The sequence below is a fragment of the Cervus canadensis genome, chromosome 19, assembly GCF_019320065.1.
Source record: "Cervus canadensis isolate Bull #8, Minnesota chromosome 19, ASM1932006v1, whole genome shotgun sequence".
NCBI lineage: Eukaryota > Metazoa > Chordata > Mammalia > Artiodactyla > Cervidae > Cervus > Cervus canadensis.
Window position 1 is genome coordinate 52437586 of NC_057404.1, and position 22416 is coordinate 52460001.

Sequence of the window (22416 nt, forward strand, 5' to 3'; positions counted from 1 at the left end):
CTCAGTCGTGTCTGACTCTTTGTGACCACATGGACTATAGCCCTGCCAGGCTCCTCTGTCCTTGGGATTCTCCAGGCAAGAATACTGGAGTGGGTTGCCATTCCGTTCTCCAAAAAATACAGTAAAAATATCTAAAACCTGATTCTTTTCAAAAGGCTGACAAATTTGACAAACATTAAGATTAAAAGGAAATAAACCACATATAAGCTACAGGGATGAGAAAGAGAAAGTTACTTTTCCTTCAGACATTGAAAAGATATGAGAACACTATTTATGACTTTATAAAAATACTTTTAAAAGAATTTAAGTAAATGAATACAGCAAAATGCAGTAATTTGAATAGTCAAAAATATTCCCACAAAGAACACTCCAGTCACTGATTGCTCTGCCATAAGGTCCAATCAAAGTTTTAAGGAATAAATAATTCAAATTGTACACAATCTTTTGTCAAATAAATGAAAAAACAAGAATAATACCTGTCAACCTTATTGTATTAGGCTAAAATAACCTGTTGTTTTTGGTTAGTTGCCAAGTCGTGTCTGACTCTTTTGTTAGACAGCAGTAATTGATGAAGGGGTAATATAAAAAAGAAAACTACAGGAAATATAATTTATGAATATAAAGTGTAAAGATTCTAAACAAAGTATTTATAAATCAAACTATCCATAAAAAAGAATGAAATGTTATGACAAAGTTAAGAGTTGCTCCTATAGGTTGATCTGTGTCTCCCTCCACATTGGTATGTTGAAGTCCTACCCCTACTACCTCAAAATGTGAACTTATTACAAATATAATCAGTTAAAATGAAGTCATACTGTACTAAGGCAGACCCCCAAACCCATCTGACTGATTAAAGGAGAAATTGTAAACAGGAGAAATTCAACACAACACAGGGCTTCCTAGGTGGCTCAGTGGCAAAGAATCTGCCTGCCAATGCAGGAGATGTGAGTTCAATCCATAGGTGGGGAAGATGCCCTGGAGAAGGAAATGGCAACCCACTCCAATATTCCTGCCTGGGAAACCCTATGGACAGAGGAGCCTGGTGGCTGTGGTCCATGGAGTTGCAAAGAGTCCAACAGGACTTAGCAACTGAGAAATAAGCAATCAGCAATCAACACAACCCAGACACATGCAAGTGGAGAATGTCATGTGGACACTGAAATTTTGCTGCTACAAGTCAGGAACTGCCTGAAGCCAGGAGAGAGACCCGGAAAATCTCCTTCCCTAGGGCCTTCAGCAGATGCACAGCTCTGCTGACACCTTGATCTCAAACTTCCAGCCCCTAGAACCGTGAAACAATAAATTTCTAATCTTTAAGCTACTCATTTTGTGGAACTTCATTATGTTGTGTGTGCTCACTCACTGTCAGTCGTGTCCAACTCCTTGCTACCCTATGGACTATAGCGGGCCAGGCTCCTCTGTCCATGGGATTCTCCAGGCAAAAATACTGGAGTGGGTTGCCATGCCCTCCTCCAGGAGATCTTCCCAACCCAGGGATGGAACCCACATCTCCAGCATCTCCAGCATTGCAGGCAGATTCTTTACAGCTGAACCACCAGGGAAGTCCTTATTATGGTAGCCCTAGCAAGCTAATATGGGGCCTCCCTGGTGGCTTAGCCGTAAGGAAGTCACCTGCAATGCAGGAGACGGGGATTCCATCCCTGGGTGGGGAAGATCCTTGGAGGAGGAAATGGCCATCCACTCCAGTATTCTTGCCTGCCAATTCCCATGGACAGTGGAGGCTGGTGGGTTATGGTCCATGGGGTTGCATGACTTAGTGACTGAACAACCACGAACAAGCAAATACACTAATTATTGACTAGCCCCTCATTCACACAAACCATCTTTACCCAACTTTTATAAAATCATACATTTTTTGTTTTATATAAGTTCTTTGTCACATTTTCTGTTCCCTTCTCATCTCTCCTTGATATGTGGAGTTCCCTAGAGCTCAGTCCTTGAACCTCATCTCACTTCTATTTACATTCATTTCCTTGATGACCTCACACTGTTTTATGGTTTTAAACACTATCTAGAAGCTGATGAAAATTTTATTTCTAGCTAAATCTTTTGCTTGCTTCTATTTGTGTGTTCAATCACTTGCTGGTATTTCTACTTTGAAATCTAATTTACATCTCAAACTAGAATAAGACCAAAATATAAGGACCTACTATGTAGAATGTAGGGAAAACCATGAGACCATTCAGGTATGACCTAAATCAAATACCTTACAATTATACAGTGGAAGTGACAAATAGATTTAAGGGATTAGATCTGACAGAGTGCCTGAAGAACTATGGACGAAGGTTCATGGCATTGTACATGAGGCAGTGATCAAGACCATCCCCAAGAAACAGAAATGCAAAAAGGCAAAATGGTTGTCTGAGGTGGCCTTACAAATAGCTGAGAAAAGAGAAGCAAAAGGCAAAGGAGAAAAGGAAAGATATCCCCATTTGAATGCAGAGTTCCAAAGAATAACAAAGAGAGATAAGAAAGACTTCCTCAGTGATCAATGCAAAGAAATGGAGGAAAACAATAAAATGGGAAAGACTAGAGATCTCTTCAAGAAAATTAGAGATCAATAAAGGACAGAAACAGTATGGACCTAACAGAAGCAGAAGATATTCAGAGTCATTTTGTCAGATGTATTCTTGAAGGACTCAGGCAAGTACATGCTAAGACGTTAAACTATGCCAAATTGGCAAACAGAACAGGAGGAGAAGGAAGCTCCTGGTAAATTCCTAGACAGACTGAGAAAAGCCCTTTGCAGGTTCACTAAGATTGATCCCAAAAGTGAAGAGGGAAGAGTGATCTTAAAAGATAGATTTCTCACTCAATCGGCTCCAGATATCTGCCCTAAGCTATTAAAACAGGTGTATGAACCAAATCAGTCTTTAGATAATCTGTTGCAACTGGTTCAAAGAGTCCATTATGGTAGGGAAAATGAGGAAAAGAAAGAAAGGCAGAAAAAGACAAAGGAACAGGCAGAAGCCCTTGTAATGGCTGTCAGAACCATTCTTAAACAGCCTGAGAAAAATGCCAAGAGGGACCCAGGTGAAAAGGGATGGGCTTGCTATTACTGTGGAAAGGAGGGTCACTCTTTCTGCCCCCTTCTGATGTCTATGTCAGAAGGTTTCTCTATCTCTTTTATACTTTAATAAAACTTTATTACACAAAAGTGTGTAATCAAGCTGTGATCAAGCTGTGTCTCTGGCCCCAGATTGAATTCTTCTCATCCGGAGACCAAGAATCCCAGAATCTTTCATGGTTCAGCAACAACATTTCAATATTAAGAAGAAGTGGCAAGAATACACAGAACTGTACAAAAAAGATCTTCACATCCCAGATAATCACAATGGTATGATCACTCACCAAGGGCCAGACATCCTGGAATGTAAAGTCAAGTGGGCCTTAAGAAATATCACTACAAACAAAGCTAGTGGAGGAGATGGAATTCCAGTTGAGCTATTTCAAATCCTAAAAGATGATGCTGTGAAAGTGCTGCACTCAATATGCCAGCAAATTTGGAAAATTCAGCAGTGGCCACAGGACTGGAAAAGGTCAGTTTTCATTCCAATCCCAAAGAAAGGCAATCCCAAAGAATGCTCAAACTACTGCACAATTGCACTCATTTCACACGCTAGTAAAGTAATGCTCAAAATTCTCCAAGCCAGGCTTCAACAGTACATGAACCGTGAACTTCCAGATATTCAAGCAGGATTTAGAAAAGGCAGAAGAACCAGAGAATAAATTGCCAACATCCACTGGATCATCGAAAAAGTGAGAGTTCCAGAAAAACATCTACTTCTGCTTTATTGACTATGCCAAAGCCTTTGTGTGGATCACAACAAACTGTGGAAAATTCTTAAAGAGATGGGAATACCGGAATACCCGACCTGCCTCTTGAGAGATCTGTATGCAGGTCAAGAAGCAACAGTTAGAACTGGACATGAAACAACAGGCTGGTTCCAAATTGGAAAAGGAGTACATCAAGGCTGTATATTGTCACCCTGACTATTTAACTTATATGCAGAGTGCATCATGAGAAATGCTGGGCTGGAGGAAGCACAAGCTGGAATCAAGATTGCTGGGAGAAATATCAATAGCCTCAGATCAGCAGATGACACCACCCTTATGGCAGAGAGTGAAGAACTAAAGACCCTCTTGATGAAAGTGAAAGAGGAGAGTGAAAAAGTTGACTTAAAATTCAACATTCAGAAAACTAAGATCATGGCATCAGGTCCCATCACGTCAAGGTGAATAGATGGTGAAACAGTGGAAATCATTACAGACTTTATTTTTCTGGGCTCCAAAATCACTGCAGATGGTGACCGCAGCCATATAATTAAAAGACTCTTGCTCCTTGGAAGAAAAGTTATGACCAACCTAGACAGCTTATTAAAAAGCAGACATATTACTTTGCCAACAAACGTCCATCTAGTTTTTCCAGTAGTCATGTATGGATGTGAAAATTGGACTATACAGAAAGCTGAGCACAAAAGATTTGATGCTTTTGAACTGTGGTGTTGAGAAGATTGTTGAGAGTCTCTTGGACTTCAAGGAGATCGAACCAGTCCATCCTAAAGGAAATCAGTCCTGAATATTCATTAGAAGGACTGATACTGAAATTGAAACTTCAATACTTCGGCCACCTGATGCAAAGAACTGACTTATTTGAAAAGATCCTGATGATGGGAAAGATTAAAGGTGGGAGGAGAAGGGGGCAACAGAGGAAGAGATGGTTGGATGGCATCACTGATTCAACGGACATGAGTAAACTCCAGGTTTGGTGATGGACAAGGAGGCCTGGCATGCTGCAGTCCATGGGGTCACAAAGAGTCAGACACGACTGAGTAACTGAACTGACTGACTGATTATACAGCATAATTAACTCTTCTCAATATTCTGTAATGACCTCTACAAGAAAAGAATGTTAATAAGAGTAGATACATGTATATGTATAACTGTTTTACCTTGCTGTACATCAGAAACTAACACATCATTTAAAATTAACTATACTCTGATAAAAATTCTCTGAAAAAGACAAAATCTGATTGCCTGATACTTTTCTGAACCCCAAACTGATTCCTCTCACTGTTTGCCCAGATACGTAAATGATAGATGCATTATTTTATTTGCTTAGGGACACACACACACACGTATGCACACAAGCACACACTTTGGGTTTAGTTGACTTTCCTTCCCATCAGACTCACTAGATTTTCAATCTATTGGCTCTACCTGTAAAATTTGGCTAGAATTTGAACAATCTTAAAACCTTCTTCGCTGTCACTCTAATCCATATTAGCATTATATCTAATTGATTTCTGCCTCTGCCTTTTCCCCACATCAGATTTTTTGGCCAGAGGAATTGTTTTACAAGTTACATCACATTAGGGCCCTCTTCTGATCAACTCTCACGGTAAATTTCATAGTGGTCTCTACAGCTCTTTCTACCACTTCTCTTTCTCTGAACTCTCAACAACTCCACTGGCCTTCTTGATGTTCTCTGGTAATTCAATTGATAAGATAGGTAGGTACCAGAAGATAAAAAGATCTTATTCAAAATGTTACAAATTTACAATTGCCTTGAAAATTGGACAATTATTGAAAAACTTTAATTTCAAGACTGACATGGAAAATGTTTTCTTTTTTTTTTAATTTTTTTTTTTTGAGGCAGTAGGAGGACAGATGGAAGCCATGAAAAGATAGATCAATTAAAAATTGATTACAATAGTTCAGATGAAGACATTGGAAAATGGAAATAGCAAAACAACAAGGATCTACTGTATAGCACAGGGAATTATATTTTACATCTAGTAATGAGCTATAATGAAAAAGAATAAAAAGTCATGAAGCAAACAGTTAAATAAACAGTGGGGTGGGGATGCCAAAGGAGAACTTTCAAACAACAAAACAGAGGAGAAGGTGGAGAATTAGACTCAACCCTATATGGAAGCACATCATGGCTAAGGACTTACTCTATGCCAGGCACCGTGTGATATACCTTATTTATAATATTTCATTCAATCTTTGCAATAAATCTGGAAGGTAGACATCACAACTCTTCTTTACAAAGGAGAGAAGCTTGATTTAAGCAGTGTGCTCAAGGGCCATGTGACTAGGAAGTGGCAAAGCTGGAATCTTATCTTGGCAAGCTCATGCTCATAACAGCTACTCTACTTCATCTCTCCTTTTGGAAACAAAGAGACAAAGACCAAGTACTAAAAAGAAAAAAAGGAAATGAGTGTTTTTAAAAATAGTAAGCAAAGTTTATATGGAAAGCAAGACTCCGAGCTGCCAGCACAACACCAAAGCTGAACAAAGTCTCAGGACTGACACTAGCAAACATTAAGAATTACTATACAGCTGCAGCAATCAAGAGAGTGTGGCATTGGCAAAATAATAGATACATAGATCAATGGGACAAAATAGAGAACCCAGAAATAAACCCACACAAAGAGAGTCCACTGGTCATTGACAAAGAATAAAGGCAATTCAATGGAGAAAGGATAGTTTTTTCAACATATGATATTGCAACAAGTGGACATTCACATGTTAAAAAAAATATAATAAATACTCAGATATTACACTATTCCCTAAAATTAACACAAAATGAATCATAAACCTAGTTGCAAATTAAAAAAAAAAGAAACTTGCAATTCCTGGAAGATAACATAGGAGAAAATCAAGATGACTTTGGCTTGGCTGAGGACTTTTTAGGTACAACACCAAAGGCTTGATCCATGAAAGAAAGAATTAGTAAGTTGGACTTCATTAAAAGAAAGAAAAAAGCTTCTCTGTGAAAGACATTATCAAGAGATTGAAAAGACAAGCTACAGACTGGGAGAAAATATTTACAACAGGAGTATCTGATAAAGGACTGTTATCCAAAAGAAGGGCTTCCCCGGTGGTTCAGCGGTAACAAATCTGCAATGCAGGAGCTACAGGAGATGCAGGTTCAATTCCTGGACCTGGAAGATTCCCCTGGAGGAGAGCAAGGCAACCCACTCCAGTATGCTTGCCTGGAGAATCCCCAGAGACAGAAGAGCCTGGCAGGCTACAGTGCCTGGGATGGCAAAGAGTTAGACATGACTGAAGCGACTTAGCATGCAGGCACACATCCAAATTATATGAAAAACTCTTAAAACTCCACAATAAGAAATTTAATAAACTGATTTAAAAATGGGCCAAAGACTGGAACAGACATTTGACCAAAGAAAATATACAGATGGCAAATAAACATGAAAAGATAATCTGCATCATATGCCATTAGGGAACTGCAAATTAAAATAGCAATGAGATACCACCTATTAGAATGGCTAAAATTTAGAACAATGACAACAGCAAAGCTGGAGAGGATGTGGAACCACAGGAGCCCTCATTCATTGCTGGTGGGGATGAAAAATGGTATAGCCAGTTTGGAAGACCAAGTCACAGTTTCTTACAAACCTAAACTTAATCTTATATGATCCAGCAATTGAGATCCTTGCACTAAAGAGCTGAAAACTTACACTCACAAAGTATTTTCATGCAATTGTTTATAGCAGCTTTATTTACAGGTGCCAAAACTTGGAAACAACCAAGATGTCCTCCAGTAAGTAACTTTGGTACAGATCCAATAATGGGATAATGGCCTATTGTTCTGTGTTAAGGCCCTCTCCAACGGATCAGCAGGTAAAAAATCCACCTTCAATGCAGGAGCCATAGGTGACCTAGGTTCCATCCCTAGGTTGGGAAGATCCCCTGGAGAAGCAAATGGCAACCCACCCCAGTATTCTTGCCTGGGAAATCCCATGGACAGAGGAGGCTGGCAGGCTACAGTACACTACAGCCCAAAGGTTCACAAAGAGTTAGACATGACTGAGCGACTAAGAATGCATTCTGTGTTAAAAAGAACTGAGGTGTTAAACAACAAAAATATATTGATAAATCTTAAATGCATGTTACTAAGTGAAAGAAACCAATCAGGAAAGGCTACACATGCCATGATTCCAGCCATCTGACATTCTGGAAAAGGCAAGACTGTTAAAACACTAGAAAGACCAATGGTTGCCAGTTTGGGGAAGAAGCAAGGACAGATGAATAGGTGAAACACCTGGATCTTTAGGCACTGACACATCTATAATATACATTTGTGAAAGTGCAGAGAATGTGCAACACCAAGAGTGAATCCTAATGTAAACTATGGACTTAGTTGACAATAGTGTGTCAACATAGATTCATCAGTTACAAGGAATATTGGTAGTGAGGGAGGCTGAGTTTATGTATGTTTGCATGTTGAAGGACTGGAGAAGGAAATGGCAACCCACTCCAGCGTTCTTGCCTGGAGAATCCCATGGAAAGAGGAGCCTGGCGGGCTACAGTCCCTGGGGTCACAAAGAGTCAGACACGACTGAGCGACTAAAAACAACAACAACGTTGAAGGAGAAGGTGTATGAGAACTCTGTATATTTTGTGATTACTTTTGCTACTCTAAAAGGTCTGTTTTTTAAAAAAGTGTAAGCAGCTTCACAACATTTATATATCATTTTCTAGCTCCTACAAATGTGTAGCTTCATGTGGGTGCCACAGTCAGATGAATTTAAGAAGCACAATATGAGGGTCACAGTAACTATATGAAAGAAATCATGTTCTTCACTGACATTTTCTAGACAGCATCAAAAAATTACAATTTGTAAAGTGAAATGATACTTCTAAAATGTTGGTTTTCCTTTCAACTTCCCTGTACTCCAAAGATACTCTAAAAATCTTCAAATGACAAAATTACCATTCTGCCATCTGATTCACTATTATTTTCTTTTCTTCTCTTACCTGTTGTCTTTAAGAATCTATTATATTAACCAATTAACCTCACCCTCAGAAAGCACATTAGCCTTCTCTTTGGGGGAACATGGGAAGGGTGAATGTTTTACACTGTTTTTGCAGGGGCAATGTTGTGAATATTCTCATATGAATTATTTTTGTTCTTTCACATAAGAAATAGATATGTCAAGACTTGGTGGTAGAGGGAAAAAAATAAAAAAAACTTCAGGTTTGCACATCATTCATTCAATGTTTACTGAATGCTTACCAAGTACCAGCTATACTATTCATCTGATAAACACTGCTTCTTTTCAAAAGCAATGGAAGTCTATTCCACGACACATTTGAGTAAGAAGGCAGTTGCAATAAAATGTAAGTATGATAATAGGAAAAGTAAAAAAAATATATGGAAGCAGAGAAGATGTGGCAAGAGAAAATGAGAGGACTGCAATATATTCTTTTAGAAATGTCTGTGAGATATGCAAAAGAAATGTCCACCTGCTGAATGTATCACAACAGAATTTAAGGTCTGTGCTGGAATGGTAGCTTAAAGGGTAGATAAAGCCATGATATTGAGTGAAAGAGCTAGGGAATAGTGTGTACAATAAAATGATAGATGCATAACATTAAAATTTTTGATATTGTTTGAACTATGATTAGATGAATAAAACCATGAAAGCTACAATCAAGGGGGCACAAATGTGTCTGATCGAAAACTGAATACTGTATGTGAGTCAAGAATACAATTGAAAATTGACTTTCACTTTGGTGACCTGAGCAAAATGTCTAGTAGCATGAAGTCAAGCAGAAGATTAAATTAAGAGTTAAGAAGGAAGTAGGTTATGAACAGGTTGAGAATAGCTGCAAGTAAAAAGAAAGTGAAAGAATTAATAGGAATACAAAATTTGTTGCCAAGTGAGAACTCTAAAGGGTGTGCTATGAGATTTCAAATAAAGGAGAGAGTTTGGTGAACTGAAGTTATTAGAAGAGGACTTAAAGAGGGAAGTAAATTGTTCTAATCATTGAAGAATGAGAGGATTTGGATTTTTAGGGGAGGAGAAAGAGATTTGAAACAGAGGAGAAAAATTAAGATCCAGGGCCAGGCAGGAGAATGACATGACCGATTTTGCCTTTAGGATTTCAGTATAGTATTAATTTTCTTTGCTTTTTCTTATGCAGTAACTAAAACGTATTTAACTAAATATCAACTTACAGCCAATAGTAGTAAAATAATTGCCATCAACTTATAACTGCTTTGGGTTAGCTCAATAATCATTCTTTAAATACAAATATTATATTTAGTATTGATCTGCATCCTTGTTAACTGTCTCAGAAGACAATCATGGAAGCATGAAATATAAAGTGCTCACTTAGTTCTCATATTCTTATAGGCAAGGGAACTATAAGATATAAAGATGAATGGATTAAGTTATACTGTAGAGTGTACTTTTTGATCTATGAATGAACATAGGAGAGAGAAAAAATTGCCTAGTATTTAATGTCAAAGTTTAATTTCAGTAAATCACTAAACAGCAAGTTATTTAAACTTTTACATCAACTGGCTTGTTATTTGTGACTTTAATGTGTTAGTGATAGTATTATACTTATGTTCACAAGTTACATTAAAATCCAGAGTCTCTTAGAAGCTACAATTTTAATATTTTAATTATTCTTCTTTTGAATTGAGGTATTACTATATCATTATGAGAAGAATTTGACAACAGCAGAAGTAACAAAAGGTTACCATCTCTTAAAATTCACTTCAACTGTCATTTGCCTACCACTGAGTTTCTTATCAAACTACTGCACAATTGCACTCATCTCACATGCTTGTAAAGTAATGTTTAAAATTCTCCAAGCCAGGCTTCAGTAATACATGAACCGTGAACTTCCAGATGTTCAAGCTAGTTTTACGAAAGGCAGAAGAACCAAAGATCAAATTCCCAACATCCACTGGATCATCGAAAAAGCAAGAGAGTTCCAGAAAAACATCTATTTCTGCTTTATTGACTATGCCAAAGCCTTTGACTGTGTGTGGATCACAATAAACTGTGGAAAATTCGGAAAGAGATGGGCATACCAGACCACCTGACCTGCCTCTTGAGAAACCTGTATGCATGTCAGGGAGCAACAGTGAGAACTGGACATGGAACAACAGACTGGTTCCAAATAGGAAAAGGTCAAGGCTGTGTATTGTCCCCTGCTTATTTAACTTATATGCAGAGTACATCACGAGAAACGCTGGCCTGGAAGAAGCACAAGCTGGAATCAAGATTGCCCATAGAAATATCAATAACCTCAGATATGCAGATGACACCTCCCTTATGGCAGAACGTGAAGAAGAACTATAGAGCCTCTTGATGAAAGTGAAAGAGGAGAGTGAAAAAGTTGGCTTAAAGCTCAACATTCAGAAAACTAAGATCATGGCATCTGGTCCCATCACTTCACGGCAGATAGATGGAGAAACAGTGGAAACAGTGGCTGACTTTATTTTTCTGGGCACCAAAATCCCTGCAGATGGTGATTGCAGCCATGAAATTAAAAGACGCTTACTCCTTGGAACGAAAGTTATGACCAACCTAGACAGCATATTAAAAAGCAGAGACATTACTTTGCCAACAAAGGTCCATCTAGTCAAGACTATGGTTTTTCCAGTGGTCATGTATGGATGTGAGAGTTGGACTATAAAGAAAGCTGAGCACCGAAGAATTGATGCTTTGAACTATGGTATTCAAGAGAAGACTCTTGAAAAGTCCCTTGGGCAGCAAGGAGATCCAACCAGTTCATCCTAAAGGAGATCAGTCCTGGGTGTTCGTTATGGAAGAACTGCTATTGAAGCTGAAACTCCAATACTTTGGCCACCTGATGGGAAGAGCTGACTTATTTGAAAAGACCCTGATGCTGGGAAAGATTGAGGGCAAGAGGAGAAGGGCACAACAGAAGATGAGATGATTGGATGGCATCACCAATTTGATGGACATGAATTTGAGTAAACTCCGGGAGTCAGTGATGGACAGGGAGGCCTGGCGTGCTGTGGTTCATGGGGTCGCAAAGAGTTGGACACAACTGAGCGACTGAACTGAACTGAACAATATATAAACGTCTGGAGAAAATTTATTGTTTTGGGCCAGTATAACTAAAATCTAGTTTATAGGAAGTTCTGGTAGGTTTTGTTTTTCATTATATTATCACGCCATCAGGATACAATCTCTGTAAAATTCCCTACTACTCTCTTTAAGTTGCTTGTAATGACAAGTAAACTCTTCCAATAGACATTCTCTATTCTGTATACAAACAACTATACATTTCAATTATCAAAATTATTAGTAAAAAATAAAACTAAATAATGAATGAATGGAGAATTTAGTGCACAGAAAAGTGGAGAGCTGTCCAATGTCACACAGCTCACATGACCCCACATTTTCTGATGGATTCTATATCTCCTCCTCCATCACCACTGTTCTTCATCCATACTCTAAATACCAAGAAGCAGAATTTCAGTGCTATGAACAGGACTTACAAAGAACTTTATGGGAATGAAAATGAGGTTTTTTTGATAAATTATTTCCTAACTGTGGATTTCGTGTATTTTATAGTTACTATATCTACCTTTTACTTAGATCTCTTACTTCAGAGCATTCTTAATCTTACACAACATGAAACTACTGGATACTCCTTTGCCAAAGGAAGACATGCTTCATTCAGTTTCACTAGTGATTTGTGCCTGTTTTTTATTTAGTTGCTTTATAGCTTATGCAATTTTAACTTTTAGATACTGCAGAATAAAACACCAGCTTGGACATCAGCAGAAACAACATGACTGGTCACATATAAATATACCCCATATAAAATTTCATACTTCCACCCTAAACTGATCCATGATACACACTTCTCAAAGTTTAGAAAAAAGCATGATAAAAACTCATCAGAAGAGCTTTGGAATGATGTCAAGCATTTTGCTACTTATCAGAGGCAACTTTTTTTGAGATGCTCCTATTTTAATACTTGATGAGTAGAATCTAGAATTATTACAAATGATACGTATGAATATTTTAAAAGGATGGCAGACACTGTTCCAAAATAATTCACTTAGGAAACCTATTTGGTTAAAAAAAATACTGGGAGATTATAAAGTGTCAAATATTTTGTTGATCTTCAAAATATCTTGGGAGAAAAGAATAGGAGGAGTGAAATGGTCTTGTTTTAAATGTGAAAACCATAAGGACAATTTAAGATACTAACACATTTGTAGTAAAAGTTAAAATGTAATTTATATATTTTTATTCTCAGTCTGGGTCAACATTAGTGATATAGAGTAGTTCAATCTACTATTCAAAGGATTCTGTGGAAAGAATTTATGCCATGAGTAGGAACATGATGGTAGTCACCAAGCTCTCTTGTGTTTCTCATTGTGGAACTCCAGGGGTGTTGATAATGAACATTCTGCCCACCTCAAAGCCTGCTTTGCAGCTGGTTAAACTATTCAATAAGTAACAAGGAAACAACTGGGTAAAATTACATAACAGCATAATTTTCACAGGTTTACATGGTTTCCACATGTAAAACAAGCTTCATTTTCCCAATCCTTTCCCCCCCAAATATATTCTGATGATGAATAAAATGTCTTACATTTTATAATCTCCCAGAATTTTTTTTTTTTTTTTTTGCCAAATAGCCTTCCAAAGTAAATTATTTTGATTCAGTGCCTAGCATCTTTTAAAACCATTTATAAATAACTTTTGTGATAATTCTAGAGAATTTGTCAATACAGACACCACATGAAATATTTTTTAGTGTTTTACTAGAGAAAATTGCAAATGAAGTCACATTTGTATTTGTTTTAGTCCTATCCAGTTTCAGTTTCTGAACCTTTGCCTTCTTGTGTTCTTCCAACCCCATGTTTTTCCTTATTCCAGCATGCCAGAAAATTAAGAAGTAAGATAAACTATTTGGCATCTTCTACTGACAGTTTTTTCTTCTGCTTATGGTCTGGTTTCCTTAAGATATTTGAATGTGAATTAATGTGATGAGTCAGATTAAAATGTCAGTTAGTGAAAGTTAGATTTAATGTTATTAATGTTCAAATATGTGATAAAAATACAGTAGAGACAGTGCAAAATGTGATTTAGATCATTACCTCCAAGTGAAGAGGATTGGAATCAGTCAATACTCATCACTCAGGAGTTTCTTTAAATCAGTACAGAATGTTATATTGCAGGCCAAAGTCAGAGTATTGATGCAAGTAACTAATACTTAATTCTGTTAATTTAACACCTCTCTTGTTTCCAACATTGTACTAGGAACTTTATGTATATTGTCATGCTTAACTTTACCAGCAATTCTATGAAGAATAATTATCACTGCCATTTGAACATCATGAATCTGAGGTACAGAAGGGTTAACTTATTTTATCAAGGTTATATTACAAGATTTTAATTTAGCTTTGGTGGAATTTAACATTATCTACTGGTTTCTACTATGCTATGATGCCATCTCATCTTTAAATGAATTTATATTTGGTTATATGACTGCAGCTCTTCTCTAGAAAGGCTTACACTTCACAATCAAGTCAAATAATCTCTATATTCCTTATCATGTAGAAGTTCATAGAAGCCAGAAATATCTTTCTTACTCATGCATCTAGTCTTTAGATATTTTCTTTCTTGGACTGGCTCAACAGAGAAGTAAAACCAATATATTTAAATTTTTAAAACTCAATTCTTTGCTTAATTAAGAAATTTATCATGTTGTTTTCTTTGAGGACTTACACACTTTATAAAATGAACTTTTTATAAAAATTTGGTCTTATGCTCTAGGGCATATTTCTGATTACTACATATATTTCTTCTATGTAATTGTAAGCAATCATTATTTACTTGAATGCTATTGATCAGTCTTCTAACCAAATGCTAGAGCGGGGTTTTAGGTGGGTGGAGTGTTCATGAAAGCCTTTATCCACACTCCTTATAGTTACACAATGTAAACATGAGACACCTTGGTAGCTCCTACTCATGGCAGACATTCCTTTCATGGAAGTCTTCTGGATAAGTGGTGCTCCAACCTGCGTTGATCACTTTGATTGACTGCAATATCACTGATTTCCAGAATGTACAGTTTCTTCTGACATTGCACAGAAACCACCTCCCAATATCTTTCCGCTGGTGTCACATAATATAAAGCAAATCCCTTTTCCATTAAGGAAAATACCCTGCAATATATAAAGGTAACTGTAGTGTTTCTCCATAGTCCTTTCCCCCTTAAATAGCATTGTTTCTTCACTATTGTTCACAAGACATGCTTCCCAGATGCCACCTCACCTTTTACATTTATCAAACCCTTGCTATCTCCTACAGGTCAAGCATTCTCTTAGCATTCCTGCCATTAAATTTATTGGTTACAGGACAGGCACTGATAAACACACAGTAATTACACCAAGAGATAGAGATATTGTGATCTAACTGTGAGAGTGAAGTAGAGTCAATGTTCTACCCTGGGGAAAAGGAAGCTTAGAGACAACTGTTCCTCATACAAGGCGTCAGGAACCAGAGATTGGCAAATAGGCTAAATGATGTCAGACCTGTGCTAACCAGGGTCACTGTTTCCTTGCTCTTGCTGCTGTGATTCTGTTAATTCATTTTAAGTTTGCATTAGCATTGTATTAGCCTTATCATATTTTGGGTTCTTGTTTGAAGTACATTTGTAACTGATGAAATGTTTTAAAAAATTCAATAATTACATTTACCCCTCTGTAATTTCATTATGTCAAGTCCATTGTTCCAGTCAAGTGAGTAATGATTAGGAATATTGGTTCTTACACCCACCAATTTGTGAAAATAAGATAGGGGATCAGTTCTGCTGCTGCTAACATTTCAATAATAGTACTCACTTTCAGTCTATAGGAAAAAATACAATAATTTGAGATCTTTTACTCACACACTACTTTTAAATTCTTTGTAAGTGTAAAGAGGAGAAGCAAAGTTGAGAATTACATTTTCTAAAATTGATTGGTCTTTCTATTTTCCAGAGAAAATAACACTAAATAGTGTGCTGTGTCCTAAGTTTTACCAGACAATTTCACAGAACCAAGGATAATAATCATCAGGTAGAGTCAAAATTCAGCTTGGCAGCTTGCATATTACAAGAAGTTGCTACTCCTCATTGCATTTTTCTACAAGATGGAGTAATATTCTCAGTTTGACATGTAACTTTTCAATAGGCTTTCTGAGTATCAGTTCATCAGAAAGGTATTTCCTGACCAGCTCTATAGCTTTCACTTATACTCTTTAAACCACCACCTTGATTTATTCATCTTTATAGTACTTAATAGCCCATAGCATCTTATTTGTTTAATGCCTGCTTTCTCCCGCCAGAATACAAGCCTCCTAAGAGTTGTTTTGTTCACCCTAGTATCTTGAATGATATCTGGCACATATTGAAAATAAGAGAGAATATTTATTATCATTATCACTATGAACATTACTGAATAAAAATGATGTGCTATTTTTTCTGTTTAAAGTGAAAAATATGTCTAGATGGAGAAACAGAATAATCTAAGTACTAAATTGAGTTCAACTTTGACTGATTTGAAGATCTTTTTTGTGTTTATTCAAAAAGTGCCCTATTCTAAGGAAAGTGGCTTCACAAACATGTATCAGGAGCCATCACACTTGAAGTGGATTAATAGGTGTAATTTTTAAATGATTGTCTATGTTTGATTTTACATATTACAGTATGTGAAATCTCAAGTGTATTGACATAACTATTAGTGAAAGATTGGTTGTGAAACAAATGAAATTTAATTCTGATTCTAATTATCCATTTGCACTTTAGAGTAATGAATAGAATTGGGACTTTTATATGCGTTCACAGGAGCATATGCATCTCTGCATCTGTTTCCTTTCTTGTATTAATCTTTAGTGTTGCTATATTTATATATGAGGTTTAAATTATTTTTATGTAGGCGTGAAAGACTATTCAGTACATCAAGAAGAACTCTTTTGAGATGTCTGATGAAATATGACAAATTCTGTGGAACAGCAGTCTACAATTGAATTTCTGATTCAGGAATGGAGTCAAGCCAAAGCATCTTAATGTGCAAAATAGCTTTCCCTTCTCTCTTTTTCTTCCATTAGTATGGCAGTAGGCCTTTAGGCAGAATATGAATGTTACTATGCTTAAACTATTAAATATAAAAATGATTTATGGGAGTTTAAAATACCAGTATAAGGATTATTTACATTTATTATTATTTTATTTTTGCCACTAAGCTGCATTTGCTGCATAAAAAAAAAAATCCACTGACAGTGAAAGGGAAGTATATAAAAAAAGGAGTAAAGGATTCTACTTAAAGAACTTAGCCAACTAAATGAAAATTCATAGGTAGGAGGATAGTCAATATTTTAAAGTTGACATAACTACTTCTCTGACATGAATATCTCATCCTATCTCACCTTTTATGGTTTAATGTTCTTTACCCCCCTTTTCTGTGCATTTTTCTACCCATTCCTGTGTTCAGACTTGGCCATTAGATTAACTATAGCTGTTGTACTAAACTTGAGTGGTGTGCTCCTCAAGTTTGCAAGAGAGTGTTTCAGCTGAAGTGGCAGAAACAAAGACAGAAGAAAGGAGAAAATGGGGAAGAGAAGAAAAGAAAGAAGGGATGGGGAGGGGGGGGAGGGAAGGAGGATGAGAAAGAGGTAAGGGAGAAAAAGGAAGGGTGGAGGAAAGAAAGAATAGGGAGAAAGGGACAGAAGGAGAGAGGAAGAAAGGGAAAGAAGGCAAAGAACAAGGAGAGTGAAAAGAATTACGGAAGCATTTCTACATTTACTTTTTGTTTGAATGCACTGAACCCTCCCAGCTTTCAACTTCCATACGAATATGGTGGAAAACAAATTCTATTAAAGACTTTTAATGAGGAGCTTAACTGCTTGAAATAAAGCATAACTCAAGTTTATCTGATGGTGGAAGCTCCAAAATGGAGGAAATTCTTTTAATCTGGAGAAGAACTCTTTGCTGTGTGCCTGCGCATGTGTTAGCTTACTAAAAGTTACCTTCTTACTGAAAGCTACAAATATTTAAAACATTTATTTCTAAGAAGTCTAAAAATTGAGTTTGGCACAGAAGTTTCTGTTCTAGAACTTAATAGAGTCATTAGTTTTGTTTTCTCAGATACTTTGAGTATGTCACCAAATTTAGTTCCCAAGCATTCAGTACTTTTTAACTCTTTGATTTTTTTTGTCATTTCCTTAATTCCAATTAATTAATCATGATTATCATTTAGAATTCATAGAGTGTCAAATATATCTCTTGAGGTAATATTTTTAAGGTTATCTAAATATGAAAATTTCCTCAATGAGTGACTTTGAAAGCCAATATTTACTTTGTTATATAGATGCTATTTTGTTATAATCTATGTCATGACCTGAATTATATGGATTATTAATGGACATAGACAAATTATAAAAAGACATATGAAATAAATATATCAATTTATATCAGCAAACATGTTCACCAGTAGGAATGTAGAATAAATTACTATTCACTTTAAAAAAAAAATCTACTTGTCTTGAAATAGTAGAAGCCATTGATACGTTTGGGTTTCATTATCAGACTATTTTGGATTGAGGGAAATCTGTTATCAATTCAATATTATTCCAAAAGAAATTTTAGATTTGTTAACTCTAGAATGTGATAGCATTCCTTAGAAAACTGAGATAAAGAAACTTGGAAATAAGACTGTATTTATGAAAGTTCTACATTGCAATTGACACCTCTAAGTTCTGAAGACTGCTGAAAACAACTTTAAAAAAGAGTGCATTTGACAGTCTGTAACAGTATAGCTGAAAGTTTCCTGAAGTGTTAAAGAAAAGGTTGACTAAATGTTATTCCCTGATGGCTGAAGGCAGCAGCATTATGTCTGCCACCTGACCCATTTTTTCTCACTTCATAAACTTAAAATAAATCAACAGACAGCATGGTTTCCCTTTTTCCTAGTGATTTGGAATACATAATGGATGACAGTTAACTTTCTCTCTGCTGTCTAGCTTCACAAGATGTGTGTCACCACAGTTTTAGAAAGTCTTCTTCTACTGTAAATCTTACTAGGCCAGTTACTTTCAGAAAATCTCACACTGCTTTTAACATGTATCCATATGTGGTATTTCTGACCACTCTGTCATCTCCAAGACAAGGGTGAGACAATGCATCTCATCTTTATTTCTCTTCCTGCTCCTGAGTATCAACTACGTTTTATAGGAGTTTCAGCTAGACTGTTTACATTTTTCATGAGAGCAGCCTTTAATAAAGAAGACAACTTTGTTATTTGAAAACTTTACTCAGAAAATATATTTGTTCTTTAAATATCCCAAAGTTTTTACTAGAGAAAAAAAAGTAACACTTCAAGCTAGATTTTAAGCATAATGCATTATCAATGAATTTCAGCCCAGAAAGAATTAACCTTCTGGGTACACAGCTTCTCTGCCTTGGCTTCCAGCCAGGACTGATATTCTAGCTTTATTTTATAAGTTTCCCCAGCTGCTTTCCAAATCTGGGGAGGCTGTACCAGCTAGAATCTTCTAGTTGGATCAAAGCATGCTAAATGTTTCTCTGTTCTTCTCCCTGCGTAGATGCTACTATATGAAACACAGGAAGTTTGATTTTTGGATTTTATTCTTAAAATAAACCTTTCCCACTCAAACAGAATCTGCTAGATAATCATATAAACGCAAGACTTACTGGGTACAAATATTTTACTGACTTAGAAGCATTTATCTAGCATTTTTAAGGAGTAAGGTTAGCACTTAGATTTGAACTAAGAGACTACATTTATTTAAGAATGATATTTTTTTGAGGGGGGAGAAAAGAATAGGTACAATAATTAGAATATTCAGATAGAAAAGGCTGTCCTTTGATTTGCATACATATATAAACATGTATTTCTATTTTGGCTATCAAATATAGAAATTCCAAATAACCATTTTATGTATTTATATATAAATAGTCTCCATTTACCTTTTTTTTTGGTATTTAAGGAAAATTATCTAAATGGACACGTACTTAGATAATAACTTCAGATGGAGAAAACAAAATGCAACTTACACACATTTTCAAGTTTATGGAAAGGAAAACAAATATTAAAATCCTTATGAAGTTTTACCTTTCGTATTTAAGAATGACACCTGAGTTTCTAAATTGCATTAATATTTTCCCTTTAAGGGTGAGTTTCAAGTTATAGTTAATAATTCATATATATAATTTTTTCAAAAGATATTCTAAGCATCAGTCTTAGCACTGACCAACTGCCATTAAGATGGAATAAAAATTGATGATTGTGCTTAGTGTGCAATTTTCAAAAATCTCCATTAGCTTATCATAAGACTTCTACCAATGTAGGTGCTATGTAATATTGATCATCATAAGACACATATTCACAAGATTCCTTATTATAGTAATATCAATAATCACAGCAGGCATTAAAGTATGTTAAATTCTCATTTTTGCGTAGAGATAAATGTACATGGCAAATACATAAAAAATCACTCATTTTTTATGCATTCCAGTTGAAGACTTAGACTTTTCTAGTCAGTGGACGTTACATTCTCTACATACATCTGCTTCATGAAAAAGGCATGACCAACATAGCATCTACTTGGCATCTGGCTATAGCTAGCAGGAATATTTTAATAGCAGAAATTTAAATTATTATTCTGATATAAAAAAGACTTTTTAAACCTTTATGGGAAAAAACTGCCTCCTAGTTTTGGAGAGATCCAAGCAATTACAATAACTTTTGTCTTCATGTAGTTCCATTTGTATAAAGAAACTCACAGAATTTGAACCATCAAGTTGGTGAGAAAGTGAATAACTACAGTAATTAAGACAACACATCAATGACTTTGTATGCAATTTACTTTAAAACATTTATGATCCTAAGTTGATGAAAAATATTCTGATAAACTACACTAAGAAAGCAAGAAAAGGTGAGTTTGAAAAACACATAATAAAGTATAAACTATTGAAACTTTTCTAGAGTTATATTAGAACTCACAGTACAACCTATCATAACAAAATATAATATCACTTGAAAATACTCTTGACAGTAACTCTGAAAAATATAGCATCTTATAAATGAGGACAAATTACAAGGAAAATACAAGTTTAAGTTTCTATTTATATTTAGCTTCCTCTAATCAGAAATTTTGGAAGAGATGAATGAAAGTCATACTTTAAGTAACATCTCTTATATTTCAATTTATTCTATGCATGAGGAATTTGGAGGTATTTACAGGTATAACATAAAGCTGTTTTTATCCTCCTGGGAATCTGTGCTTATGGCATATGGCATATATTGTTCTAAGAATTTATTTTTCTTTCCTAATAGGACCTAGTAGAAAAGCATCTATTTCTTTAAAAGCAATTTATGGCTGCATCATACAATTTCAAATGTCTGTGACAGCTGTTTCTCTAAAGCAGACCATTAGGACAGAATGTGGCCATAAATCTCAGGTCCCAAAGAGAGGAGTTCCCATCTTGAGTAATTTGAATGCCATGTTATCAGTAATACTTCTCAGGGAAACATTTATAACTCCACAGTTCAGCTGTTGAGTTTGGAATATTTGCATTTCAATATGAAAAGGCTAAAACTGTTATCCAGTGGGGTCTTTATTATGCAAATATTCTAGTAATAGTTTACAATATTTCAAGTTCTGTCTTTCTTTTTTAGCAGGACTGTATTTTATGTTTACAGTGAAAATATAACTTTGTAATAACAGGTAAGAGCACATATGTTGAAAAGGGAAACTGCATTTGGTTTAAAACTACATAAATCTTCTACATAAATCTTTCACAAATAAAACTTTATTGTGTTCAACTTGTTTACATGGCTAAGCAACATATATTCATTTAATGCACATGCCTCCATTTCAGCAAATTAAGCAATAACTTACCTAGAGAAGCATTTCTTTTTTTTTCTCTTTTCCTAACTTGAATTTATCCGAGTTAGAAAACGAGATATCCAGTATTTCAGGTTCCTTGGGCTCCAGGTTAATTAGAAGGAGCTTTCAGTTGCTACAATCTGCTTTAATATTCCGAAAGCACTCTTTAGTTCCAGTCCTAGTATCTGAACTCTTCCAGCAGAGTCTCTTTTTATTTATACACACATTGTCCTTTTCAAAACAAGCAGCCAGCTGGAATGATTCAAACCTCTGTTCAGCACACCGTTAAAATGCAGCTTCCTCCTTGGACACGAGAATTACACCAGGGAGCGGACCGAGTACAGCAAAAAGGCTATGAGAACTATTTAATCACCAGAACACCAGCTGCTCCGCTCCCCTCTTACTGCCGCTCTGCTCCTCGTTCAGCTGGAGTCGGTCTTTCCCTCCCTCCCTCTTTCTCTCCCATCTCCAGAACTAGAAAGGCAGCCGGTTTATGATTGGCAGAAACAGCCAATTCCTTCAGCTAATCATCCTCAAGACTTTCAAGGACCTGGAGCTGTTGTGATGTCATCCAGTCAGGGGGATGTTACACATGAATACATTCCAACAGAAGCTAATTCAGCGATCAGCTGCATTCCTCTCACACCAGGGTGATTGATTAGATGCTCCTGGAGGATTT

The 22416-nt window shown here is 36.0% G+C and overlaps 1 protein-coding gene across 1 annotated transcript in view; it reads right to left on the reverse strand.

Moving 5' to 3' along the window:
• The window catches only part of LOC122422205 (bifunctional heparan sulfate N-deacetylase/N-sulfotransferase 4), a 286857-nt gene extending 264679 nt beyond the window's left edge, over nt 1-22178 (reverse strand). The window contains exon 1 of the mRNA XM_043438525.1: nt 21750-22178. The gene's annotated coding sequence lies outside the window, so the exon portion shown is untranslated. The remainder of the gene's footprint in view (nt 1-21749) is intronic.
• Between the last annotated feature and the right edge of the window lie 238 nt (nt 22179-22416).